Consider the following 10507-nt stretch of genomic DNA (forward strand, 5'->3'; position numbering starts at 1 on the left):
GCTCTTTACTCAGATGAAGCGATGTGATGAGCACACTGTCAGTCTAATGTGCACTGTGTCCTCTGCTGCCAACCTTTTTACTGTGTCACTTGGTAAGGTTTCCTGTGACAGTTGCTGGATCTGGGCTCAGAGGAATGCATGTGTGGATCTCATTAAACTTGGCTGTGTTTATCTGCCTGGGCTGAGCAAGAAGGCATTGTTTTTTTATTCTGCTCTCTTAAAACTGACCATAGAGCCAGGCGGTGGTGGCACATGCCTTTAATCCCAGCACTAGGGAGGCAGAGGCAGGTGGATCTCTGAGTTCGAGGCCAGCCTGGTCTACAGAGTGGGTTCTAGGACAGCCAGGGCTATACAGAGAAACCCTGTCTCGAAAAACCAAAAAAAACAAAAACAAAAACAAAAACCTGATCATAGAAGGTAGTTCTCAGAGCTGGCTGCTGTCTCGCAGGGAAGCAGGCTCACTAGTAATCACATTGAACTTTATGTTGATAATTGTGAATATAGTGAAGTAGTCTGAAAAATATAATGGGCCGGCAGAGATCCTTTATGCGTTTGGACAATTAACTCATGGCAAAGGGTTTCAAATCTATATATAGCTGACTAGCTTGCCACCTCTGTTTCATTCTAAACAAATCCCATCTGTTCTCTTATTTCAGTAGCATGCCAGTATCACTGACATGTAGGACCTTCGTAGCCATTGATCACCCCTGAGGAACAGACCCTAAGGTTGACTAATAGCAGTCTTCTGGTATTAGTGGCTCCCCAGGTGCCTTTACTTTGGTAGGACCCTATTACTTATGAACTTTATTTTCAAATATTAACCTGGCTCCATTCACCTTTATTCTAAGCATCCAGCTACATCTGTTAAACCTTTTTGTTTGCTTCCCCTCTAAGTCTCTCCTTTTATCTCTCTGTTTACTTCTGACCTATATTACAATATATCATTTTTTGCATCTAACTTAAAATCTATTAAACTATATTTTAATTGAGTTTGGTTTTGTTTTGTTTTGTTTTTGTCCCTTGTTTTCTTTCTCAGTTCTACACTTTTGCCAAAAAACTTCCAATTTGGTTGGAATTCTCAACTCAACTCAAGTACCTGGTCTTCTCTTCCTGTATACAGCAGCTTGAGGCCTGAGCAGCGCACCGTGGTGACCTATTCCTCCATGGCTCTGCTTGTTCTTGTGCTACTGATTCCTGCTGAGCAGAGCAGAAACTAGTGGTCCTGGGGAGTGTGTGTGTGTGTGTGTGTGTGGGGAGTGGGGGGGGGGAAATGACATGATTTCATGCAAAAGGCTTTCTTTTGTGTCTAGAAGGTGGGTGAGAATCTTGGGTGCCCTTGTTACACAAAGGGCATGAGATTTTGAGGATAGATTGAGTATAGAGTTTCATGTTTACTCTGAGTTGTAGCACTGGCAGCAAAGATCGAATCCCAGGCAGGTATGCTCAGCATATGTCCACACTGCTTTCTGGCCCTCTCAGTTGTGAACTACTGCTTCAGTACACGCCGCCCACACCTGTCCCCTGAAAGGACTGGGCTTCCCTGCAGTTTACTTCTGATCAGACTTTTAGTGTTTCCCCCCTGAGCACGCTGATGTATTCAAGCTGCTGGCCTTTTTCCCGCTACTTTTCCCCGTTTGTAGCGGCGGCTCCTGTGGCTCCTACCTCTCTGCTCTGCTTTTACCAGAGTCCCGTGAGGTCTGTTGACCCGCCCTGGCCCCTGTAGAGGAGTGTGTATTGCTCAGGGACTTTCAGTCAGTGCTCTCACTATCAGCTTGTTCTAATGGGAGTCTGTGCAAACATCCAACTGCAGCCACGCCCATCCTTCACCGTGAAAGCGGGGAGCATGCCCTCCTTTAGAAATCCAGCATTGCCAAACTTTGACATCCAGCTTGTGGTTTTTCTCAGGATTCTGCCCATGCAAATTCAAGGTTGAATGTGTCCCATGTATGAATGTGTACAAATGCCATGTATGTGTGCCATGTATGTGTACCATGTATGATAAATGTGTACAAATGAATGTGTACATTGAAACACTTAAAACAACCAAGAAGTAGATGTTTTCTTCCAAGTTTTCAAAATACTTGTCTTGGCAAAGATAAAGAATGAAGCATTTTAGGCCGAAAATCTTCTTTTAAAAATATTCTGATTTATAAAAGAAGTTAAAAGCTGGAGAGATGGCTGTTAAGAACACTTTCTTCTCTGTGGGTTTGGTACCCAGCACCCACATGGCCACTCACAATCATCAGTACTCCAGTCCTAGACATCCAATGGCCTCTTCTGGCTTCTGTGGACACTGGACACATGCATATGGTGCACTTACATATATGCAGGCAAACACACACAAAATGAAAAAGAAATAAATCTGTAAAAAGGGACGTTAGAAAATGTCTTCAAATTTTACCATAAGTTCTTGGGAATGTTTTTATTATTTGTCTTACTGGGGGAGGAGATGTGCTCTATGTGGCATGTGGAGGCCAGAGGAGGATGGCGAATGTCTCCCACTGCCTTCTACCTTACTTTGAGGCAGGTTCGCTCACTGAAAGCTTACTGTTTTGATGTCTAGGGTCCATCTATCTCTGTTCCCCACAATGTGGTTGCAAGGGTACACAGCCATGGCAATGTTTATGTGGATGCTGAGGATGCAGATTCAGGCCCTTTCATTTGCTCAGCATTCTTGCGCATTGAACCATCTTCATCCTATTACAATATCCTTCAATGAAGATTTAAATGCACTTGTACACAGGTGAAATACTTGAGGTGAAATATAACTAATTCGTGCTTCTTATTTTCAGTTGTATAAACAGTCCACATTTGCTGTGGCAGCTATAAAAACTGATGTCTTTATTTTAGTTTTCCATATATAATTATAATGTGCTACATATATTTTAGCACTGTTGGATTGCCAGAGACCAAGCAAGTCTACATATTTAATAAAACTATGTGAAAGCTGGAGTTATTTTTGTTCTTCGTAGCCTTGGAAGGCAGTGGTTCAAAGGCCTTGTGGCTGTAGGATGGAAGTTTCATTAGGTGATGTTCAGTGTAAAGGTTGCATTGTTTAAAGCCTTTTGTAGTTCCCATTTCTAAGCTGTGTTAGCTGTATTTGATCTTCTGGATGAAGAAGGATTTGACTATGATTGAGTATGTGCAGTATCATCCTGGAATAAATTTTATTCATAAATTAATAAAATATGTGGATTCAAGAGGAAATACTTTGGGCCTTAAATGCAGTTACATATCTACAGTCTGTTTAAACCCTGTGCAGCTGAAATCTGTTCTGCTTTTAAAATTAAAAGTTCAGATAGCATCAGAAGGTACAGAGGACATGTAGGTGGAGGTCTCATTTCCTTAATTGGCTCTTGATTGTGTCAATAAAAACAGCAGAAGCCAGTCACTGGGTGAAAGAAAAAGGGTGGGATTTCTGGGTCCCAGGAAGAAGAGAAGGGGATGAGAATAGGGGAATTTCGGCCAGACTTTGGAGAGAGGAGCTTGGATGGACACCATGTAAGGCCTCGGGGCTACTAAAACCAGTGGTGGCCTCTGCCACCTGCAAAATTCTGACATAGGATAGCTAATGAGTTTAAGGCTATAGATTCTGTGCCCGGCAGTTGTGTTATCTGGTTGGTTTTAAAATATTAAGGCTGTCTGGTGTTTTGCATTGCTGCGTTAAAGTGGGCTGAAAGAGAAAGCACAGCCAGGACTGAATTTGTCAGGCCTTGGGAGGATGAGTGCAGGACCAAGCTCCAGAGAAGAGGCAACCAGGTGGAGGGCAGGTTGGCAGAAGTGTGATCTTGAGCTCTGGCTTGGCAAAGCTAGCTGGGATGAAGACATGAGTAGGTGGAGCTTGCGCTGGTGAGAGTGTGCCCCAGGCAAAGGAGCAAGAGTGATTGTAGTGGCTATTCCTGGTTGTCAACTTGACTATATTTGGAATGAACTACAATCCAGAATTGGAAGGGTCACCAGTGACCCTAATCTGGAGACTGGGAGATAGAAGTTTCTGATCTGGAGCTTGGTATGGAGATCTTGAGTGGTGATTGATTCCAGAAGATTAAGACAGGGAGATCTCCGAGTCCAAGGTCATCTGGGATTAAAAGTGTGGTGGCACACACCTTTAATCTGGGCTACACCTTCTGCTGGNGACCATATAAGGACATTGGAAGAAGGGAGTCTGGNTCTCGCTCTTNNACNNCNTGCTGTGTGGGACTAAGCAACTGCTAGATCCTTGGACTTCCATTTACAGCTACTACTGAACCATTGTTGGGAATTGAACTGCAGACTGTAAGTCATCAATAAATTCCTTTACTATAGAGACTATCTGTAAGTTCTGTGACTCTAGAGAACCCTGACTAATACAACCCTTTTACAGACATGCCCTAGATTTGTCTCCTAGATGACTCTAAGTCCTGTCTGGGTGACAATCCTTGTGATGCCTTGTGAAGATTTTTAAAGTTTACCAGTGTATGAATCTCCTGGAAAGGGAAGTCAGGAACACGGAGTCAGAAAAACAGGTGGGAAAATCAGTGTGGGAGAAAATGCCAGCAACACAGTAGAGAAATTTTGTGAGGAAAATTGAGATTTGGGGGTAGGGGGGATGTTGGAAATGAAAATTGTAATGAATCAAAAACAAAACAAAAAACCAAGAGAAGAAAGAGTATCCAACACTGAAGACAAAGTTCCTACGCCAGTAAAGAGAGTAAGCTGGCACGTTAAACAGCTCTAGAATCTGACTAAGCTTCCTAATGACCCTCAGAATCCAAAGACAGAAGAAGGCTCTAAAATAATAACTAATGGCATATGAATCCATCCAGTTAAATACTAGCAGAAATTTTCCTCGATGGCTCTTCTACACAAGAGGCATTCTACCCACGGAGTGACCCAGTTTGATGATTCTCCTGTATCCTCACTTCAATCAAATGATGATTCATCTTAGGATGAAATTATGACATTTGGGGGAGCTGTGTGGGGCTGGAGAATAAGTCACGCAAGATAAACACATGCTTTCTCTCATGGCATGTCTAGATTTAAGGTGTGTGTGTGTGTGTGTGTGTGTGTGTGTGTGTGTGTGTGTGTGTGCATGTAGGAGCAAGATGGAGAGCAAGAAAGAGTGAGCAACTGAGGGGGACTGGGAAGAGAGGACGCTTTACAGTATGGTGAACAGGTTAGCATATGTGCTGTGAAGGCAGGAGGGACTATTCTTGGGGAGGAAGCTGGACAGGAAAGGGCAATAGGGCAAATAAGAATAATGCATGACAAATATGTATGAAAATGTCACATTGAAGCTCATTATTTGTATACTAACTGAAATTTAGAAAAAATAGAATCATAATGTCATCATACTAATGGAAGCACAAGTTCTGAGATTATGTGAATCATAAAAGCATGCTAGAGCTGAATGGATGAAACGAGAGCCATACCAGACAAGTTTCAAAGGTCTAGGGTTCCTCATTTAGGAGAATTCTCCCAGTCTCCCAGTGGTCTGTGTCTGCTACAGTCCTCGTGAGGGGGACTTTTCCCTGGGCAGAGGAAGCTGGCCAGCTCAGAAGGCAGCTGAAGGGTTAGCTATATGGAGTCTCTGTTATAAAACCACCCAGGGTTTCCAAGACAAAGCTGCATTGGGAATATTAAATCTCTAAAAAGCAGTTACCCCTATTTTCTATGCCAGGCTTCCCTTCCGGAATTCTGCTGGTAGAGAGAGGGTTGATGTAGTCTGAAAACAAGAGAGAGGTACAGCTGCACTTTGACTCTCATGGAGCTTTCTAGAAGCTCATTCAACTGGTATTTTTTCTCATGTGTGTCCAATGATTTTTGAGCAATATTGCCTATTGCTTAGCTCAAATGTAAGACGCCCTGTTCAATGACTTCAGCAGGTGGCGCTGTCTTAAAAGGTTGTGGTTGCTACAAATGGTAGGGTCTAGCTGACAAAAAGGTTTTGGGTGGGTACTGAGGTTAAAAACCTGTAATTATCAAATGTGAGTCTTTTCTATCAAATACTGAAAACATTGTGTCTAAGACAAGGAACTAAAATCTTATTATTTCCCCTACCTTGTAAGAGTTTTTATGCATTTTTTTTTTTTTTTTTTTTGGTATATGACATACATATGAACATTTGACCTACATTTTGGGAGTTTGATGGCCTGGACAAGTGACCCTTTTCCCCTTGGAACAGTTTACCTTTTTCCCTCCTTCATTTCCTGTGTGCCAATACTTGTCAGACCAATCAACTGAATGAGACTGAGGTTGGATGCTAGCCAATGAGGAAGAGACACAGCCATCACCTGAGTTAGAATAAAAGCCAAATGTATTTCTTATCTCTGAGTGTTCGCACCTCCCCAGCATACCTTGTTGGTCAAGCATATAGTTTCCTTTGCCTAGACCTTTAGTTGCAGTGGGGTTTTCTGTTTGTTTTGTTTTGTTTTGTTACCCCGACCCATCTCTACCATTGCCCAATCCAGCTTATTTTAAAACTTATTTGTTTATTTGTGTTGTTTCAAACCCAGGACAAATGGCTGCCAGGTTCTCTGGCATCCCTCACTCTCTACCTGTTACAGGGTACGGCTGGCATACTTTGCCTCCTATGCTAAACTTTCTAACCAAGGAGCTTAGCTGCCCTTTCCCCAGAGAGTCTTCCCTATGACATTTTAGTTACCCACCCAACCCTTTTGTGCTGCATCTGCTTCTCTTCTCTTTCCCTCTCCCTTTCATACATAGTGCAGGATCATGACCATATTGGACTCTTCCAGATGTGTCCATGTCTGGCTATGCTCTCCCATATATTTATAATAAACTTTCTACTCCACCATATATCGGAGCACTCCTGTCCTTTCCCTTCCTTTTTATGTATTTATTTTTATTCTGTTTGTTTGTTTGTATCTGTGTGTCTATTTACCCCATTCATACGCGGTCAGAGGACACCTTTCCGGAGCTGGTTGAGTCAGGTCTCTCCTGATTGTGCTTCCATGTTGCATATTCCACACTGTCTGGCCAACAAGCCACTAGACTGTCCCCTGCCCTGACTCCCTCCTTGTAGTAGGGCACTGGGATTAGAGGCACAAGCTACCACATCTGACTTTTCTATGTTGGTTTCAGGGATTGAACTCAAATTGTCAAGCTTGCACAGTGTTGCTGGATGCATCACCTCCCTCACTCCTAGCCCTACCATCTTTCCTGCCTCTGCCTCCACAAGGATGAGCATGGGCATCAGCCACATGGTGGACAAGCAGCCACATGGCAGGGAGGGATGCTTGAGAGAAAGAGTGAAAGAGCTTGAGTGAGACACTTTAGTGTCTGAAAGGAAAAGAAATAAAAAGTAGAAGAGAAGAAAGAACAAGATTTATTCCTTTCTGAGTCTCAAAATGAAAGACAGAGCCAACCCCATGGTGGTTCTGTAGCAACTGTACCAAGGAACTGCACTGCATCCTGGAGAGGAAAAATACACGATCTCATTAAAGAGATAATTATTCCTCCCATCTCCTTAGCATGGCTTACTGTGAACCTGCCTTCCTGAAGGTGATTCCTTGGCTGGATGAGTGACTGGCACAATGGAGTTAACCCTTAGGAAGGAAACAGCGGAATGTCTTCACCTGGAGGTAAATGCCATTCTTCACTGAAAAGCTTCCCGACACCATCAGAAGAGGTATATCCCTAAAATCACTTAGGAAATGGGGAAGGGGAGACAACCCATTTCTGCCACAAAAACCTATGGATCCATTTCCAGAGCTGTTCACAAGAAGGGATTAATGTCTGGGCTGGAGTTTTAGTTTCTATCCTTATACATACTCCCAACTCCCTTTGCTTTACCATGCAGTGGTCAGAAATTCCTCTGTTTACTGCCATAACTTAATGTAAAGACTGGGAGCTTACACAAGTATGGGAGCTGGAGGTCAAAGCTGGATTCCAAGCAACCAGACCCAGTCACATTTTCCCCCAAGACTAACTTAGTATGGTGTCTCAGTTTGGGTTTCTATTTCTGTGAGGAGACACCATGACCACACAAACTCTTATAAAGGAAAACATTTAACTGGGACTGACTTACAGTTCCAAGGTTTAGTTCATTATCATCATGGCTGGAAGCATACAAGCAGACATGGTGCTGGAGAAATGTGCAGTTCAGACATTGAATCTGAGTTATGAGGTTTGGGGGACAAGCCTTTATCTGTTGAGCCATCTCAATAGCTCCGAAAGTCAAAACAAGCCTTTTAAATACTTAATGGCTTTCTAAAAGTTTCAGATTTAGAGCACTTTATATTTCAAATTTTATAATTATGGATAATTAACTGATAACATCTATGCTGTTATCACATTGTACATAAATGATATTTATTCTAGAAATATGGTTTTTTACATTTTAAAGTCAGAGTAAAACAGAGAAATGAATTATGCATCCATCCACCTACTCATTATGGAAAACATCAGCTGACTAGAGGGAATATAATCTGGTAAATGCTGTGTGTGATGAGCCCCAAGCACAGCTAACATTTGGCACAGAAATACTGAGTGTCTTTGTTAGACTAGACTAAGACCACGATGTCTACTCTTAGGTCTTCTGTAGACTGTGACCCCAGAAGTTCTAGCCAAGGAAATCAGGCAAGCAAAGGAAAGCTTGGAAACATGGCAGAGAACTAAGAAAACAGTGCTTTAAACATTAAATATGGAAGAGATTTGCAAACTCAAGAAGAATTGTTATCAAGTGTAGCCCAGTTTTGCTAGATGAACAGCTCCTGAGGTCGAGGCATGTAGAAGTAACAAGGAAATTAGAGCAGTGTGTGTGTGTGTGTGTGTGTGTGTGTGTGTGTGTGAGAGAGAGAGAGAGAGAGAGAGAGAGAGAGAGAGAGAGAGAGAAAACCTAGAGATAACTTGCTCGAAGCCTTGGCTGGAGAAGCTGCCTTCTACAGCTAATGTAGAGACCCACAACTGCCAAAGTGCTGAGAGTAAGTGCGTGTCGAGAACTCAGCACAGAACAGGAGACACCTCCCCTGGGCTCAGGAGACACCCTGGAAGAAAGGGCAGGAAGAATGTAAGAGCCACAGGATGGGAAGACTGCTCGGAAACTCAGCATTTGAGACGTGGTGTGGCTGTTATACTCATGAATGCACAGCTGTTATGGGTGTGTGTCCAAGACCTCTGCAAGATGGGGTCCATTAACATGCCATTATGGATGGCTGTCTCTCAGCTCAAGGAGCTATTGGCAGCTCATGGTTACTGGGGTGGTGGGGGCTACCATTTTCTTCAGTAGTGTGGCCACTAATAAATTACTAATATGCCATACCCATGCTTATGTAAGCACCCCTTACTAAACTTAGGTGGGGGCCTGAGTAGATGGCACAGTGAGTAAATCACTTGCAGTACAAGAGTGACTATCGGGAGTTCAGACCTCCAGAGCCCATTAAAAGCCATGTAAATGCCAAGCAGCTATTGTGGCTCACTTTATAATTTCAGCACCCAAGAGACAGAGACAGGGGTCCCTGGGGCAAGCTAGCTAGCCAGACCAATTAAGCTAGCAAGCTCTAGGTTCAAGAGAGAAAGACTCAGACTCAATATGAAAGGTGAACAGATAAGAATGACACCTGATATCAAGGTCCATTCTCTACATGCATATACTCACACTTGTCATACATGAAAACATGCTTATATATAACAGCACAATATGTACTCATAAGCAAAAATTTTTTTAAATTACCTTGTTGATATTAAAAAGAAAAACTCGAAAATAGGAGGGAGACATATTAGAAAGAATAAGATGCTCAGAGGGAGTAGAAAGTGTATGAGTGAGCAATGGGGTGAACAAAATACATACATTTGTGTGTAATTGTCAAATAATAAATAAACTTGGTTTTAAAAATAGCATATATACAGCAGCCAGGTGGTGGTGGCGCATGCCTTTAATCCCAGCACTTGTGAGGCAGAGGCAGGCGGCTTTCTGAGTTCGAGGCCAGCCTGGTCTACAGAGTGAGTTCCAGGACAGTCAGGGCTACACAGAGAAACCCTGTCTCAAAAAAACAAAAACAAAAAAAAAAAAAACAAACAAGCAAAAAAAGCATATACACTATGCAGGCCTGTGTAGAAACTATAAGACCTCTGCTGTAGGAAGGAGCAGTTTTCTTCATGGCTCATGGACATGGACAAGGGATGTTTGAATGCTTGGTCCCCAGTTGGTGGACCTGTTTGCGAAGGATTAGGAGGTGTGGCTTTGTTGGAGGAGGTGTGTCACAGAGAGTGAGCTTTGAGATTTCCAAAGCCCATGCTGGCCTCCCGATCTCTTCTCCCTCCCTCTGCTATGGGTCAGCGTGTAAGCTTTTAGCTGCCGCTCCGGCACCATGCCTGCCTGCCTGCCTGTCACCACCCACCATGCCTGCCTGCCTGCCTGCCTGTCACCACCCACCATGCCTGCCTGCCGGCCTGCCTGCCACCTCCCACCATGCCTGTCACCACCCACCATGCCTGCCTGCCTGCCTGTCACCACCCACCATGCCTGCCGGCCTGCCTGTCACCACCCACCATGCCTGCCTGCCTG

The sequence above is a fragment of the Mus pahari genome, chromosome 15 (genome assembly GCF_900095145.1).
Source record: "Mus pahari chromosome 15, PAHARI_EIJ_v1.1, whole genome shotgun sequence".
NCBI classification, from domain to species: Eukaryota; Metazoa; Chordata; class Mammalia; order Rodentia; family Muridae; genus Mus; species Mus pahari.